The sequence below is a fragment of the Anser brachyrhynchus genome, assembly GCF_964034855.1.
Source record: "Anser brachyrhynchus genome assembly, chromosome: 4".
NCBI lineage: Eukaryota > Metazoa > Chordata > Aves > Anseriformes > Anatidae > Anser > Anser brachyrhynchus.
In genome coordinates this window covers 72,811,665-72,830,175 of record NC_137698.1, presented here as the reverse complement: position 1 = coordinate 72,830,175, position 18,511 = coordinate 72,811,665, and the positions used below count along the sequence as shown (strand labels likewise).

The 18,511-nt window shown below is 45.6% G+C and overlaps 1 long non-coding RNA gene across 2 annotated transcripts in view; it reads left to right on the top strand.

Annotated features, from left to right (window-relative positions):
• Positions 1–18,018, top strand: part of LOC308194664 — a 39,148-nt gene extending 21,130 nt beyond the window's left edge. The window contains exons 2-4 of one of the 2 annotated variants that reach the window (XR_013950791.1): positions 2,091–2,212; positions 16,090–16,159; positions 16,540–18,018. This is a non-coding gene — a long non-coding RNA (uncharacterized lncRNA). Of the gene's footprint in view, positions 1–162; positions 2,213–16,089; positions 16,160–16,539 lie in introns of those variants that run through there. The other variant, XR_013950792.1, reaches the window with a different exon arrangement.
• The last annotated feature ends 493 nt before the right edge of the window (positions 18,019–18,511 follow it).

Below are 18,511 nucleotides of genomic sequence, written 5' to 3'. Positions count from 1 at the left end.
AAAAAATGTACTTTTAAAATAGACTCTGTGAGTACTGAAATAATTTAAATCCTAACTTTCCCTTTCAACTCCTTTCAGTACAGCTCTTCATTTTTTTGTTCCTGCCTGTCAGCATTCTACAAATAGAGAAAAAGCTCCACTACTTAATGTATGAAAGATGTGATTGGTAACACATATGTCAGTTCATTGCAGAACTTGGTTTAGTACTAGTCAGTAAATGTCTTCCTAGGTTTATTCTGATATAAAATATAAACACTGCCAAGAATCAAGCCATCTCTGCAATAAAAATCCTCCACCTTGGCCTCCTAACACATTTCACACCACATAAATGAATGCTCTGTGGACATTATCATCTTTCTGACAGTATGGTCTGTGAATTTCTGACATCTACACTCATCGGTGTCCTAGTGAACAGAGTGGCAAAAAGTAAAAGAGAAAGTAGTGACGGGCTGAGGTACAGCAGCTGACCCTTGATAGAGACTTCAAAGTCTCTCTATAAAGCCTAGAAGGTTGGGAGACGTTAATACATTGTCAAATATGAAGCTTCCTCAGAGTAGGAGATTACCTTCAGGCTTGCCTTTGGGTATCCTGCTATCTGGGATGAGTTGTTCAGTGCTGAGAACTGGACACGTCCATCCATCTGGGTTGTCATGGCGAGAATGTGAAGAGGTTGATCCTCCATTGCCATGTCTGAGATTTGGCACTTTTTTCCTTGGCTAGTCACAGGAGTGATAGTCCTCAGCTGGCTGATAGATGGATTGGTTCGTTATTATTGTTGAATTTGCTCCTGCCCCTCCCAGGTGAAGATGTTTGTAGCAGGACTGTATCAATGCACCAGCCAGGCCCTTCTTGGAAAAAAAAGTAGTCAGCTTTTCTTGTAGGGAAGAAAGACTGTCAGAAGAGGGCTATCCTCTGGTATGCACCCAGAGGGCCAGATCACACCAGAGCACGGGCTGTTGTCCATGCTGTTAGATCACAAGCGCATTCCATGGGACAGTTTGGGTCTGGGCCAAGTTAGTTTTCTCAGGCGACTTGCAGGCAAGGTTTGGGGATGGCCTGTGCTAAGAGAGATTCCCAGTGGAAAACTCCCAAGTGGTCAACATGGTGGGGTTTTTTTGTTTTCTTTTTTTTTTCTTTTTTCTTTTTCTTTTTTTTTTTTCTAGGGCTGGGGGGCAAGGAGCATTTATCCATCTAGACCCTTATTATGCTGTGACAATTGGCCTTATAGCTGGAAAATAGCCTTTGCCTGTTTTATTTGCTATTATACATACTACCAAAGTCTTCACTACTGTTTTTGAACAGTCTTGGGTGTAAATTTAAGCTAAACTCTTTCCTCCAGCCTGCTGGGCCATCAGCTTCATAGGTACTGCTCAGCTCAGTCTCTGTGCGGGAGAAAAGAGGACCAAGCTTTCTGGTTGAATAGGGAGTGCTCAGAATGGTTGTCAACACCAGGAAAATAACTGCATCTAACAATCTTGAGGAGCTAAAAAAAGTGGTATTTTCTGTGACTGACCCATGTGGCACGCGGTATAGATCTGCTGGTTATCAAACAGTTAATGACACTGCTACTCAGCCATGCCCTTTAACCAGGTCCCTGCTTATTAAGGGGTGCCAGTAAGGGGGTCAGGCTCAGGCAGGGCTCAAAAGAAGTGAATGAGGACAACTGTGATCAATGGATGGGAATGTGAAGAACACAGTGGTCCAGAAAAGTGAGATAAAAGGCCATAAATTTGCTCAGAATCTATGCAGGAGCTGTTTCAAGAACAAAATCAAAGTTCAGCCTAGGATTTTGTTGAAGATTAGGAAGAGCAGTGTCACAGGATAGGATCTAGAACAAGGAATAGGCAGAAGGGGAGGTCAGGCAGGTGGGGATTAGAAACCAGGGCTCAAAGGCAGCAGAGATATGGCTAAGGAGATACAACCAAAACCCAGAAAGATAGTGAGGGCAGAGAAAAATGGGAAGCACTCTTTGAGTAATAACTGGTTGGGTCAAACCACCAATCAAGCCTTCAAGAAAACTCTCAGGTGTCTGAGTAATTAAAAAATATTTATTTATTTATTTATTTGTTTGTTTATTTTTCTGGCTACAGGACAGGAAATTCAGGCTGAAGTCATCACTGGTATGGAAAACATGTTGGGATATAGCCAGAGTGCACAGGAGAGACTGTGACGCAGAGACTGCAAGTCCTATGAGTAACTCTGAAAATTAGCTGTAAGTAGTCCCTAGCAGAACTTGCCTATGTTTGTGAAACACATTGATATCCGTGTTATCAGTGGTGTTGCCCAACACAAAATTAGCAATGGTGCTCTCACATGTAAGCGTTTAGGTTAATTATCTTATTAATTATATTTCTTAGCTTCTCTAAATGTAATCAGACCAACCTTTTCCTTGGTGTACTTTCCTTGGAAAGTGCCCACTGCTGGTTGAGTGCTTGTTCCGAAGAAGAGCATCTTCCAGCAAAGCTGTAGAAGGCATGTTGCTAAATAAAGTCTTGCACTTTTAGTTATGATCCAAAACCATCTTTCCATTGGTTTTCAGAGGCTTTTGGATTGAGCCTCACATGCGGATTTGCCAGTACTGTCAGATGAAAAACAGTGAAGGATATGAAGTGCCAGATGGCATTAAGTGAAATTTATTGGGTTTGGAGGTAACACAGAAACCCTAAGCTGAATGGACCCAGAAATTCTGGCTGCTGAAGTGTGACTCTCCATCTGCAGTGAACATCAAGGTGGCTTGAATAAAGGTCAGGGACCAATATTACCATTCTCTGTTTCACTGGTGGCTTATAAAATATTTTAGGATGCGCTGAGTGGGCTGTATAGGAACAGACTGACTAGTTTAGCAGATGTCACCATGGGAAGAATGTGTACCATGATCTGTTGTCTAGTCCTTTGATAGCTGTTCAAAGAGCAGGCAGGAAATTGCAATGCTGAAACATAAATTGGATATTAACACAACAGAAAGAACTGATAATGTTTCTCTTTGTGATACCAGGCTAAACTGACCAAAAAGCAATCTTAGCCAGCCTGAAACACGAACCTATTGAAATATGCAGTGTGGACATGAGTCCAGTTTTCATGTGGACATTTTTATTCTTGTGCTTTCCACCCCCTTTTAGCAGAGCTAAACATCATGTGCAGTCAGAAAAAAAAACTGAGGTGCTTTAATTTTAGCATTCACCCTAACTTACAACAATTTTCGTGCTACCAATCACTCCTAATGAGATTTAGAGACCCTGATAAATTCCTGAGAGACTCATTTGCTTTTAAATCTGCAGGTACACATCTTTATAACTATTAAATGTAGTGACAATCAGGATGGAAATGGGATGGGAGGAAAGCCACAGAGACATTATGAGGATCTATTGCTGAGCTTACCTGGAAGGAGGGTTAAAAAAAATTCTTTTTAAAAGTCCAGTTGACAGTATTCCAAGCTATATCTAAAATTCTTAACATGCGCTGAACTTTGCTAGGCAAAAAAGCATTTCCAGGGATGTTTAAAAATGTTTACCTCTCAAATGTTTTCTGACAGAAAATGCCATTATGGATTATGCATTTTTTTGGGAAGTGTCTGTTTTCAGCATGAAATTTCAGATGTTTACTGAAGCTTTTCAGCTAGAAGCAGAAAGTTTATTTTCAGCTGTTTCTTTCTTTTTCTTTTTTCTTTTTAAACTAAAAGATAGGGGTTTTAAATTTTATTTTATTTTGTAGAAGAAGAAAACTCTTTTTTCAGACCAGCTGTAGTTCATTCACTCTTCCAGATGGAGAAGAGCCCGAACAATGTCATTTTGAAGTGTCAAGCTCTGTGTGAACACTGGAACCCCTTAGTCGGGTCCTGGCTAGATAAGTTTCACTCATGCCTGTCAAATGGCTTAGCTCCTTGCCATGGGAAAGACAAAAGGAAAACACAACATGTATGAAACTTTTCATAACAATTTCTGACAGGGTCCTAAAGCTTCTCAGAGTTGAGAGTATGCACACACATTAAACGCATGACTGCCTTTAGCATAAACCATTTGCACTCATGAGGTCTCTTTGAGCATTCCTCTTTCCTAAGAAGTGGACCCCACATACCAGGTTATGTGAACGGGGAAGGAATATTGCCTCAGGTTGTAGCTGTAACCCTTTCTGGGGCCACACGACTGTCACCTCCCTGGTCTGCTGAGCATGGCTGCTTTTGGTGCCTGGTGCTGGCAAGTTAGTTCGTTCCCAAAGGAACATGGCATTCTGGTGTTTGCCCATCTCTGAGCACGTGTACCAAGCTGAGATGATCAACCCACCCCAAATCAGGATGCCTTCAGCAGGCAGGGCCCTAGCTTTGCAGCGCAGCCCTTGGCGCATAGTAGAGATATGGCCTGAGCAGGAAACTAGGCCCACTGAGTGATTCTCAGGCTTGACAGTGGAGACTTGCTGCTTCATCTATCACAAACTCTAGCCATCTACTGGGTGCTGGTGCTCAGCCAGTTCTTCCTCTTCAGCGCCAAACCCCGTGAGAGATAGATGAATGAGAAAATGAGTTTGGCAAGCTTGGTACTGGGAGAATTTGAGCGTATCTTCCTCCTTGGAGACAGGGTTTTGCGCAAGGCACAAGGCCATGCAGTGTCTGTGGGGAAGGAGAAACCCAGCTCTGCAAAGAAAAGAAAGGTTTTGCATGTCCCTGTATGGTTTTGGGCATGGATACATTATTTGTGATGCTTCAGGTGAAGCAGAGCTGGTGCTTTTCAGGACTTAATACTGCTTCAACAGTGTGAGCTCCTGACTGGAGCTGAGCCTCCGGCCTTGAGGTCGAGCAGGTGAGAAGTGCCTGAGAGAACATGGGTTCCTTTCTCCTTTCACCTCTCCCACCCTCATCTCAAACCTTGACCGTCCCAAAAGCACCCACCTGTCTCACAATGCTGCACCTGAGTGTGGTCAGGGGGTCCCAACCAAGCGATGGCACTGCGAGCCCAAGCACCCAGCCGAATTTGGGTGTGTGTCTCCACGTACGGACGTCTTGCAGCACTCAGATTCATTGTTTGATCATTTGGTTCCACAAACAATTTGCTCCCTCTGCAGGAGGAATTATCCTTTTTCCATCAGTTGATTTTGGATCTTCCCACCGTGAAGCGATCCAAGCAGTGAAGAGCTTGTTAATCCTGTTAGTGCTGGGCTGTTCTGAATACACTGACTCACAAGGTAGCAGTTGTCACCGCTGAAAGCCTCAGCACAAGAAGGAGATGTTTTAATTTGTGCTCCTGGGGCTGCCACACAGCCTCTGCTTCCCTTCTGAGTTCCCGCACGGCGGTGTCATGGAGGGACCCTCCGTGGTGCTCTTGCTCAAGGGCTCAACAGGCAGCACCACTTGGCTCTGCGACGTGCAATCGTCTTGGCCACCGACGTGCTGGCTCTCCAGGGGGAGCTGGTAGAAGCGATGTGGGAAGCTCAAACCTGAAGTCATGCTTCCCTGCTTGCCAGAATGAATCATTAAATCATCTGCTCTCAGGCTGTGGCCAGCTATAAGCACCCGTGGAAAGGGAGAGTTCACTCTTCTGCCTCCATGCAGCCACACAGGGCCAAATCCTGGCCTGGTGCAACTCCAGTGGTTTTACACCAAGGTAAAACCTTGTTTTTTCACTCTTTTCAAAATGAAGCTAAAAGTGGTGTTTTTTTTTTTTTTTTTTTTTTTTTTTCCCACCCTCAAAAGTGCTTCAACCAAAGTTTCTTGAAGTTACTTGATAGTGTCTCTTTCTGGAGGGGCCTCTTGCTTTATCTGAGCATCTACCAAGACATTCCTTCCCCTTCGAGCCCACTGTAGCCATGTAGAGTGAGAAGGGCAGAGAGAACAAGAAAGAGGTCTCTGCAAGCAATGGGCCCTACCCCTTTGATATAGGTGATCTTTTCTCCCTGCTACCCGATAATCTGCCAGGAAATGTCCTATGCCCATTGAATTTGAAGTAGGGCTGCCACAGCTGGCCACGGGTGAGCTAAAACTGTCAGACCTGGTTTTGGTTCCTGTTGGGTAAGCCTTCTGGCGAAGCAAAGGACAAACTTGTTGAAAAGACAGTTTTGTTTAGATTGAACAACTTCCCTAAGCGCAAGTTCCTTCAGCAAAGCCAAAGATGGTGGCAAGTGGTATCTGGCAAGCAGAGCTTTTGGTTGATTCTCTCATCTCATTTCCTTTTTTGGGTGGAAACAAAGTGATGTGCCTTTTTTCTCAATTACTGAGACTCAGGAAAGCTGTCTTTAATGCCCGGCTGCAAAGGTGGAAAGGAACAACAACAAAATATGCAAATACCCCAACAGGCTCTGAATGCCAAAATACAGAAAAATGGCTCGAGGTGTAGAATAACCACAATTGGCACATGACTTATTGATTACACCCGTCATATGATCAGCCCTTAGCTAGTTATAAATATTATATTAGAAGTATTAGTGAAACCAGATGGGTTGCAACCAATCCAGAATGTGGTGAGCCTGCGGCCTGAAATAAAGAGGGAAGAAGCACAATGATTTGGCATTAAAAATCATCTTTGTGCTAGAACCAAGAACTGATGAAGAAAAAGAGGAAAAGTCACAAAGCCGGCTGTGTTATGCACATGATGCCTGGGAAATCATTTTTCTGAGTCCCAAGGCATCAAAATTTATTTCCCAAGAGTCTGCAGTCCCTATTGGACCTTTCATCCTGATGCTAACTAGCTCTGTTAATGAGTCAGATTTTGCTTGTTTTGGGTCAGCAGTGAAAGAAAATAGAAAATGTGAAGACCATCACTTTGCCTGTTGTGTGTCTCTTCCACAGGGGTTGGACATGGCAGGAATTTTCCTGCAAGTCTTGCAGGGCCGGTGCTTATCAGAATCATAGAATGGTTGAGGATGGAAGGGACCTCTCGTGGTCATCCTGTCCAATGCCCCTACCAAGCACTGTCACCACCCAAGCACAGAAGGGCTTCCTGATGGTCAGAGGGAACCTCCAGTGCTCCAGGTTGTGTCCAGTGCCATTTGGCCTGGCTCTGGGCACCACTGCAAAGAGCCTGGCTCCATCCTTTTTGCAGCCTCCCTTCAGGTGTATATAAACATGGATGAGATACCCCTGAGCCTCCTCTTCTCCAGGCTGAGCAGCCCCAGCTCTCCCAGCCTCTCCTCATAGCAGATGTGCTCCAGGCCCTTTTGGTGCCTTCCTGTCGGGCTCTCCCCAGTATGTCCACGGCTCTTTTTTACTGGGAGGGCAAGAAGTGGACCCAGCACTCCAGGTGTGGCCTCACCAGTGCTGAATAGAAGGGGAGGATGAGCTGTCGGTGAATCACCTCTTGGTGATACTTGCCTAAAGCAGCCCAAGATACCATTAGCCTTCTTTCCAGCAAGGGCATACTGCTGGCTCATGTTGAACTTTGTGCCCACTCAGGGCACAAAGGGCAAATGAGAGAAGAGGTAAATGCAGCTTTCTCCATCAGTGCTTCCTTTCCTGACACCTCTAGCTTTTGTCCCCCAAATCTGAGAAAGCTTTAGCCCCCTCATACTCAGTGTCTGCTGTAACTTTATCTCTGGGTGCTTTCTCTGGCTTCAAGCACCTCCCAGCAACTTCACATCTCACATTGACCCTCCCTATCTTATCTCCTCTCCAGGAAAACAGTGCCAGTCTCAAACATTGTGGAAGACCCCAAATGTTAATTAGCTGCAACAGGAGACCTTCAGAGCCACCTCACCTCAAGGGGCTGACTGGAGAGTGTTGGGAGCAGGGGGCACCCCGTGCACAACAGGGTGCTGAGGTGCAGGAGGGCCACGGGGCCATGCAGCAGAGGCAGGAGGCTGCGGAGCCGGGCTGGCCTCGCTCAGCATTCACATCAATCCCTGCTGCAGAAGAGCTCGGGGCTGCCAGCGGGGAGGCTAATTTATCACTGCGCTGGGGAACGGAGCGGTCAGCCGTACGGCATCCGAGCGCTGTTGCCGGCTGTTAATAGCAGGCCGGCTCAGGGTCGCACAGGTGCACGCCGGGCCCCGTGTGACTCCCCGCTGCCGCGCAGCTGACAAAATATGCCCGGCATCTGGTGCTGTCCTGGCGTCTGGGCCTCCGGGCTGGCACGCCAGCCCCGCACAGCCGGTGCCTCCCTGAGCGGCCGGAGCGGGATTATTACACAAACATATGGAGGTGGCCGGAGCGGAGCCGTGCCAGGGACGGATTTGGCCTCGTCGTGCAAAGCAGCTCTCGATCGTGCCTCCGGCCTCGTTTGTGAGGTCCTCACCAAGCTCTCCCATGCCTGTGGCTTGCCTCCGTCCAGCTTTCCTGCCTCGGCCAAGCCGTGTGTCACCATCCTGCATGGTCCTCTGGAGAAGCCTCGATGCTCTCTCCAGCTTCGGTCCCCAGGCAGGTCCACCTGCTGGCTCTTGTCCCCTTCCAGCCCTACTGAAAGTCTCATGGAGGTGGTGGGGCTTGGGGGCTTGTTGAGGGCTGGTTGCACCCATCCTGCTCAAGCCATCACGGGGAAATTAGCTGGAGACTTAAAATCAGCTTATGTTGCACAGTTGAGCTCCTGGGTTAGATGGCTTTAGGTTATGCATTTGCTTTGGTTGGGTTTTTAAGGGCCATATACATTTGTGGCAATGCATGGATACAAATGACTAATAATAGGAAAGCATGTGCTGGGTCTGTGTCCACTCCTTTCTGTCCCAAAAAGGAACGGGCTCTCTCCGAGAGCCCTAACCTTGTCTTGAAGGCCAGGACAACATGCTTTGCTGATGAGGTGGCCTGAATTTCATCACCCTCATATCACTTCTGGTTCTTGGCAGACGAGAGTCCGCTGCTTATAATACTGCTTACCTCTTTAAAAGGGCTCCTCATCTACACATCTCAAAGGGCTTTAAAAAGAAGCCAAGATCACTTTTTCCATGTTCCAGATGGGGAAACTGAGGTACGGAAAGCAAAAATGATTTGCCCAAGCAACACAGCAACACTTGAGACAGAAGCAGAGAAGGGCTTGATCATTCTCATCTCCAGCAGGTGACCTGCCTGGTGCTGCAGCCCTGGAGTACAGGGTTGGGTGGGAGAGCTCACTGTGACAAGGATCTTGCTGGGTTACTGAGTATGTCCACTCTGTCTTTAATCACTGCCCATCAGTGCTCCTCTTGAACCACACCAGAGGTCCTCCTGGGAAGCAGGAGGTGCTTGCGGGCAGGTGATGAGGTGCCGTGGCTAGGTGGCCATTATGGCATCTGGAGAGGTTGTACGTGCTGGATGCTCTGATATGACCCTTTCTGCAAGGAGAGAAAGCCGGATTAATCATCTAGAAAAGAAGTTGGGAAATGTTCTTTCCCTCAGATCATTGTAAAGAACTAGGGTGTTTTATTAAATAATTGTTCAAGATACTTTACAGTAAAACCAAATTCTTTTCACGAGTTTGCCATGCATGCACATTGCAAGAGAGAGTCTCCTTCCGCTCCTGAGAGCAAAAAAAGGCTTAGCAAGGAAAAGAAAAGGTTGCAATATCCATCTGACAGTACAAAGATCTGGGGCAGGGACATTCTCAAGATCACACAAGAAAGTAGTGACTGACCTGGGAATGCAATTCATTTTAACTAAAGCCCTTGTCCAGTGATTAAATGACCATCTCTTGTTCCAAATATGATTCTTTTAAGATGAAAAGAGAAGCAGAAAAGAAGAGTGATGGAGAGCTGGGATGCTGAGTGCTTTTAGGTCTGTTCTGTAACACAGTTGGATCAAGATCCAAAGCCAGAAGGAAAATGTAAAAAGAAAGGAGTCAATGGAGAGACAAGAATGATCATGCTATGATCGCGTTTGCTGGAGCAGCTGCTCTGAAAGCCAGGAGTAGCAGAAAAGCTGCATTTCAGGTGGGGAATGAGTCCCAAGATAAAGCTGCTGTTCAATGCCTGATGGTCTCCAAGCTTGGGTGGACTGGTGGCAGGCACCAGGCACCATGGCATGGCAGTGCAAGGACAGCTGCCAGGTCAGGGGACATTGGCAGAGCATGCGTAGAGCCCCTGGTGGGGTTACCACCAGCAGAAAATTTGGACCAATGCCCTCAAGAAAGCCCAAAGAATTGGAGCCAAAAGGTGGTCAAGAAATTCTTGAGCTTGTCACTTGGTTGCCGTCAGTGGCTGCATTGCACATGCAGTTAATTGTCTCCTCCTGAATGCCTCTGCATGACCCCACTCAGGAGACCTCTCAGGGATCCCGACCTTCTGATCATAGCTGGGATCTGCCTCCAAAAACCTATTCTTTCTCTCCAATTTCTTCATGGGTTGATCAGGTTGCCTACATGGAGGATGACCTCTGAACAGTATCGAACCCCATGGATTCAGGGCCATGCTTCCGTGGGAGCTCCTCTCCATCTCACATTTGGGTTTTACCCATGTGGGTGAAGGGGGACAGTGGTGAGGACAATTTTATTGTTCTTTTTCACCTCTGGAGAAGTGCCATGGTTGACATCAGCACATGATGTGCTGTGTTCAGCCGCTGACCGGACACCAATTTCCCTTGTTAGCAAAAAGGGCAAATCCCTAACGAGGGTGGCAGCTACGAGCTGGGCTTGCTGGGAGCCCTCCCTCCCCAGGCTTTGCAACCTGGCACTCTGCACAAGCGATAGAGCCATGAAAAAATACAGAAAAATTGCCTGTTGGGGCTTTGCCTCCTCCATGTTGATGTGTTTTTTTCAAAATATTTTTTTCTTTTTATATTTCACTTACTTTCTCTACTCTTGTAAGCAAGTTAACCTTGAAAAAAAAAAACTATTGCCTCCTGAAAATATAAGCAAAAACTCATCTCTGGTGTTTGATATTTGTTAGTGGAAGAAAAAAAATATTTCTGCTCTGCGGAGGGTATTTTCAGAGGTGCTGGCACTGCTGTCCCTTCCCGTTGCCCCATCCTTTCCCTGCATGTGGTGCCGCATCTTCTGCTGTGTGCGGCCGCGGGCCAGATTCAGCCCCATCTGTAGAAACGCAGCTTCTTCTGCCAGATGTCACCGCTGCACAGCCGCGCAGACCGAGGGATATTCCTGCAGGAGCGTGCCTCTCAGAAATACCATTCTCCAGCTCTCACCGGCCCTGAAACTGCTAAGGCTCTGTTTGCCTGGAAAAAGAAAAAAAAAAAAAAAGAAAAAAAAAGCAACACACACACACAAGAAAAAAAAATCTGAAGGCATCCAGTTGCTCCTGGGCAAATTGCCAGTGATTGAGTGACCTGCTGCTTCCCCAATATTGCATTCCGCTGGCATGTCTTTAGCCCTGGCTGACGCCAGCCATCTAACTCACCCCCAAAGCAAACATTTCCAGTTGGCACCGCTGCCTTGTTTTTCTGAAGAACCGATTCATGCTTCCCTTAAAAAGTTTTACTATATCCATTTTATTTTATTTTTTTCTGGTGCGGGGAGCCACCAGGGAATGGCTGCCGCTTCAGGGATTTCTCCTTAAAATAAAATAAAATAAAAAAATGAGAGAGAGAAGGGGGGACTTTTTTTTTTTTTTTCCACCTCCCTTTTTAGTGAGCATGATAAATCCATTCAGAGCGCTCCTTGTGTGCGAGTGTGGAAACCTTCTGCTAAAAGAGTTATTCTGTTCTCATTCACAGATAATTGCTCCCCGAGGGGCCGGGGAGAGAGCGAGGAGGAGAGACTGATAATCCAGGAGGACATGGATACAAATATCAGGCCGCGGCGCTGAGTGCCTACTTAATTTATTGGGAACGAGCTGTTACTCAGCACTTTGCAGGATTAGGCCCGCTGTAATTCTGTTATTTAAGCAGACACCGAGCCCAACGAGCCCAACTACGACAACAACCCACCCGGGGCCGTTGCGGAGATGGGCGGCGTTGGAGAGGGAGCACATGCTGGTTTATTTTTTACGCTATGGAAAGAATGAGCTTTTAGGACACAAAGTCCTGGCGGCCGGCGAGGGGGTGGCGGGAGGGGAGCAAGGGGACAGCCTGGCTCCGGGCTGATGGACAGACCCAGGTTAGGGCTGCTGCCCGGCCAGCCGGGATGATGTATGGCAGCATGTATGTATGGGGCTCCCCAAAAGGGCACGGCCTTGCCACCTGGAAGGTAGGTGGGTGGCAGCACCCAGCACCCCATCGTGGCTGGGGATGGTCCGGACTACCACCGGTGCCTGCTGGCCCCTCTCTGAGCTGTGTGTTATTAATTATATCTAATTGCATAGAGTGACAGCCGCTTGCCCAATGGGCTGCTCTTACCAGGATCTCATGCAGGGGTGAGAATTCATCCGCCTTCCCCCTTCATACCTTCTTGGGATGCATCGTGTGTCCCCCAAACCCAGTGCTTCCAGCAGGATGCCAAACAGCTTGAACGGGATAAAGGAAGGAGCCTTCCTGTTCTTGTCTTCACAAGGATGGCTGAGGGTGGCAGGGACCTCTGGAGGCCACCTGGTCCAACCCCTACTCAAACAGTGTCACCTACAGCAGTTTGCCCACCCTCTGGTCTTGATGGACCCCATCTTTCATTCTACAATTCCTGTGATATTTGACCCATTTGTCTGCATTTTCACTAACCATTTGGAAAAAAATTCCTCTGGGAAGCCAAGGGCTTGGAAAGAAATGTTTAGACTTCTGGCCCAACTGAAAGTTGCAGTGACATTAAAATATAGTAGGCTTTTCTGCACAAGGCTTCTTTTTTTTCAGGGAAAATAAATATATTTATCTGACTGTCCATTGAAACATCCATCACCCAAACAGAAAGGGCCTGAACATGGCTTTTCTCATGGGGTGGTGCAATGAGGGCTGTGTAGTAATTTCGGCTATTTGCTTCTCCCAGATCCTTGGGTTTGCATCTCGCATGAATTTCTGTCTATTTTTTGAATACCTATTCAGCTGGGGAAGGAAATACAAGGGGCTCACAGAAAACCCTGTTACTCCTTAAACAAGATCTTCCACTGTCAAACAAGCAGCTACCACTATGCGTATTTTACAGGTAGGGAAACTGAGGCAGCATGGATGAAATAACCCTTAAGTTCATCTAGTCCAACTCGAGTCCACCACTACAGAATCACAGAATTGTCTATAATGAGTCATGATCCCATATAATTCTCTTGGATTTATTATTGGGTAGGCATTGATGGAGGTTTTCAACCTGGGGATTGCAGCCCTTAGTCAAGGATACCATCCCAGGGATGTTTCCCATTTGAAGATCAATAATTGCCCCCCTCTGCCCCTCCTCATTTTGAGTGCTTTTTAGCCAAAATAACCCTGTGCTCATGTCATAGTAGCAGCTAAAGGAAAAGCTGACAGCTATGAGGTAGTAAAGACAAATGGTGGAAGGGAGAGACTGAGGAGAAGCTGGTCTCAGGCTGTGCTGGTGAGGAGTGATGACAGCAAACCCGTTTCTCTGGCAGAATAAAACCTGAAGGGGAATACTTCAACCTTTGAGACTGCTAATATAAATAAAAGGCACACAGAGGGAGCTTGGTAGGTTCCTAATCAATTAAAAGCAAATCTCTTGCCCTGCCGTATTGTTAGAAGACTGTGGGTGACATAAAATGAGACAGAGATGTGGCAACACGGCGATTTTCTCACTGCGTTTAAGCACTCGCTCAGCTGGGGCAAGCAGCACAGCAGTGGGATTTCTCTTGGTTTGCAGCTTCACCCTCTGCGATATATTTAAATTCATACCAACAATCGATTTGGTTTGCGCTAAAGGAAAAGCCACGGGAGCATTTCCACTGATCTTTTGGAAAATATTAAGCTATGGTCCTAACATGATCTGACTGTGTCCCTTTCAGGTCTTAATTGCACTAGAACTGCCACAGAAATAAATGTTGTTTTCCTGGAAATGTCATTATTTAGCTGTTATCTGATTGGTTGTTTTAGCGATGATGTCGTAGTTCCATGACATCATGTCTGAATTTTTCAACTCTTTCCATCTGGATTAAACACCATCATCAATCTGGAGCGGGACGCAATCACGTGTCACCAAGAAACCCAAGATTAAATAAATCCCGAGAAGTAATTGCTTTTGGTCCATGACACAGGAGAGGTGCAAATGCAGAGCCCATAACATCCATCTGGATTTTGACCCGGCTTTCCCAAATTTCTGCTCTTCCTTCCCATATCATCCAAACAATGTTTTTTTGTTCTGCACCACCCTTCGTTTGTGCTCCTGGTGGGATGAAGCACGGCAGGGCCAATGGCTGAACCCCGGCGTTTCCATCTGTGCTGCTGGCTGTTTCGAGAGCATGGGGTAGCTCCACCGTGCCCAGGAAGAACCAACCACAGGAGATGTGCCACAGCCTTGGCCCATCACACCTGACCCAAATTTACCCATATAGATGTGAGCTGGGCTTTTGATGAGCATGACCCCACAGCCGGGTGGGATGGAGGAGGCTCCAACCCACACTGCGCAGTGCAGGATGAGGCCAAGCCCTTGCGGTGTCGGTGCCCGGGGAGGCTGCTCTCCTCTAGTGTGCAGCTGCCTCGTGGGGGGAAGGATCTTGCCCACCACCAGCTGCACCTCGGGGCTGTCCCGGAGCAGCCCAATAACCCGCTGCCCCTCCAGCTGTCCGGCAGCAGTTGCTGTCTGCAGCCCGGTGGCTTTGTGGGATAGACACAGCTGGGGAGCCCCGCTTACAGTGCCAGCACTGTGAAATCGGTGTCGGTTCAGCACCTGTCTACCAAAGATACATGGCCTGCCTCGAAGCACCTGAGTCTTGCTGTATGTTTGGCCTCACAGCTGAGCTGTCAGGGAGGGAAAAACACTCCATTTCCTAATTGTCCTTTCCACCTGGTGTTTTCTGAGGGCAGTTCCTGTACTTTGGATGGGTCATAGCCCTGCTCCAGAACACCCCCAGGTCAAGGTCTGGACATGGGTTTGAACCTTGCAGCTTAGCCCCATGCCTGGCCCTAATGGCAGATGCTTTTAGTGCCCAGCACTGCCACCCCTTCCTAGGGAGCACATTAACATCATCATATCAGTCCTAAAGCTTAGGAACCAGAATGTAAATAAAAAGTACACACTACAAAATATATATATCCCTGGTTTTTAAGGCTGTCTTATGATCTGGGGAGCCTGACTCATGGTTTTGACAGCTTGCTTCTGGCAATAACAAACAATATCTCATCACACGACAAGGAAGAGTGATGGACAATATCAGCAGCCGATCTGAAGCACTGCTGAGAATATAGATGCTTGATCCAGATAAGACTGTTAAATCCTACAAAAAATAAATGGTACATGGAGAGAGTTTGCAGGAATGCAGCCCCTGGAGCTGGCTAAGAGCATTCTCTAGCACCATCTAGTGCTCTGAAAGCCTGGTATGTTAAAAAATGATGAGATTTAATCATCATATAGATTGATACCATAGGCAGTTTTGAGCACCGTGGTGCTGAATTGTCAAGTGATGCATATCTTGGAATACATTACATGAAAGGGTATGCACTAAATTAAGTTAAGTGTTGGCCATGAACCTAGGTAATAAACGTGGCATGCATATTGCAGACAATGCAGATCTGTGATTTATGCTAGTGAGGCTTTTAAAGTGAGGATCCATATTATTAAACTGTGTGTTCAATCATTTCAGAAAACCAGAATAGATTCATAAATCTGAACTTCAGGGGCTGGGCCTGAATTTCCCAGAAGCACTTAAAATGCACCTTCCTTTTCCCCAGTGCATTGCTGCTTCTTCCCTAAATATCTCTGCCCCTCTCCAAACATGCCTTATCATCTCAATTTACGTCATTTCTATTTTTGCAAGACTCTAAGGCTGATCAGCTTCATCCCCAGAGGAGAATTCCCATCTGCTAGAAACAGAAAAGGGAATAATGACGGGCAACTACCAATACCTCCAGCAGCTGAAGGGAGAGTTGTATTAAACCTGGCTGTTACATCAGGGCATCTGGGGACAAATAACTATCTAGAACACACCGGCTGTTTGGTTAAAAGCCCAAGACTCAAGCCAGGTTTGTCAGACACATCCTCAACAGTCAGCGAAACCCCCGGCAGGTCTGGCGCCAAGTTTGGAGTGTCAGGAAGGGAATACAATCACACCATGCTATTATTTAAATATTGTATTTTCCTTATTTGTCTGTTAGATGAAGCTGTATGGAGTTATTGTCGAGATGTGAACCAAACTTGTGCAATGCTTTCTGTTTGATTTCAGGCCTGGTTACCTATTGCATGATTTACCTTCGCTCAGTGTTTTCAGGACTTGCCAAACTTGGATGGAGGAGGTATTTTAAATAATATTTATCATTTCTCTGCTACAATATTTTCCCAATAACTTCTTTTCAGAATGTGATAAAACTGTTAATAAGGAGATGATGGCAATAGTTCTCACCAAGAAATCTTGTTAGATGTCAGATTGTATTCCCTGAGGTTCCTTGTGGTAAAAAAAATAAAATGTAGTTAACAACAGCCTAGGGTGATCTGGACTGCTGATTTCATATACTGAGCTGGTCTTTATTTCTTCTCCATCGCCACAAGTAAGGCAAAGCAAGAGGCTAAAAGGTACCTGCTTTACCCATTAAGCAATTATAGTCCTAATCCTGGTAAACTGTTTCAGTTCAGCATTCGTTTCCCAGACTTTTGTTTGCATCTTCATTTTTTCCAGGTTGAAAAGGAGTGAAGTTTTGGCTGCAAAGGAGGTGGAAGTTATTAAGACTTCATGAAATTTCAACACAAAATTAAGCCAACCTCCAAGACAGGTCTCTGCTGCACAGTTGGTGCCAAAGCCAGGAGCTGCAGGACAAGGAGTCTATGTGCATAGACTTACCACAGTTGTAAGGAAGAAATGCTGGTAGGCTCAGCAGATGATACCTTTTAACTGGACGGGACAATATACATCAAAACGTATTGATGGAGCAGTAAGAGATGGGGAGAACGTGGCCAAACTATGTCCCACCCAGTAAAGTAGGTCTGCCTGTCTCATCTAAGGACACATACATATGTGTATTTGCAGATGATAGATTAAAATCTATAGATTTCCACATTGGCTAATGTTTAGAAGGACCATAAAGTTTTAAAATGATATTACTTATCTATTTTAGCCATTTTTTTGAGGATTGAGAAAGATATATATTAATAAGGGAGCCTTATTTCAGATTTACCTTTGAAAAATTATTCCCCAGGAGAACAACTTGAAGACATTTCTTGTTTCTGAAGCCACAACTTGTTCTTGGTTGTGTAAACTCCAGAGTTGTCAGGTAGGACTGACATGAACAACAGACATTCACTATAAATTGTTATCCTAGGATGACTGAAAGCTACAGGCTGCACTCAGATTTACCTGGATTTTGATAGTATTATTGTGATCCCCAAAGTGGTGTTCCTGGTGGGTGAAGGAGGAGTTTTGTAGATGACAAAATATCAGAGGGGAAAGAAACTGTAGTGTGTGGATATGCACAGAAATTTCAGCCTTATGTAGTCTTGAGAGTCACATAGGTTAGACCCAACAAACTAGAAAATTGCTAATTTCTTTGCTGACTTTGGGGTCTGACCTCAGGGACAAAGTGACCCAGCAGGAGGGCATCACTTTGGGGGGCACAACCTGCTATGCCCGTGGTCCAGTGGCAACTGCTAATTCATAGGAAAGCAGAAAATACCTCAGAGTGGATAAATAAGCTTTCTTACTTGAGTTCACCATTAGGGTAATGAATGGATTTTTTTTTTTGTTAGACAGCAGAAAGAATTTGCTTTATATAGAAAGAGTTTGATCTGAGACTAATCTGTTCAGTTATTAATGAAATTTAGATCATTATTTCATGTACATGTGCAAGTAGCAGCAAAAGGACTCTACTGAATATTTTTGGGGGTGTGACAGAATAAGAAAAAGAGCAATGCTCTTGGAGTGATGCTTTCTTCTTTTAGGGGATCTTTTAAATTCTGAGTCAGGACTTTGATCCACACTAAATGTGGTTTAAGAGAACTCCAGTGATATGAAGAATGTAGGCAATGGCAGGAAAATAAGTTCCACCAGAATTCCCCAGCAGAAAACAAAATGAGAAAAAAAATATAGTCTGAATTTATGCTCCATCAGGGCACGTTATTTGCAATAATACACATTTGTTTGTAATGGAGCCCATGCTTATTGGAAAAGGTGCCAAGGAAATGCATTCTCAGCTTGTGAGGTTAGACCCTCCTGGTGTAATGTAATAATTCTCATTTGGGATCTGGGACTCAGGATTTCCCTTCTTGTGCCTGGTTCTTCAGATAGGGAAGGGCTGTTGCCTTGGGAGAGCTCTCCTCTGCAGACTCAGGTTGCTTAGTTGATTAAAAAGAGCTATCCCAAGACTGAAAAAAAATATATTAAATGGTTCATGGTTCTCATTTACTAGAAAAGCAATTTGTGGTAAACAGTTTTTTTTTTTTCTGGCTCCACTTCAGCAATATGTGTCACCAAAAGTTATTTGAAAATCTTGCCAGAAAAATGAAAATCAAATCTGTTTAGAAACATTTTTCCTTGTCTTGTTCAAGTCTAATTCAATGACTTCCTTTCTTTTAAAATACGTATTAACACCTTTTTCTTCTGTATTAACACATTTTTCTTGAAGGATGGAGTGGAATGGGTTGAAAATTTTACATTT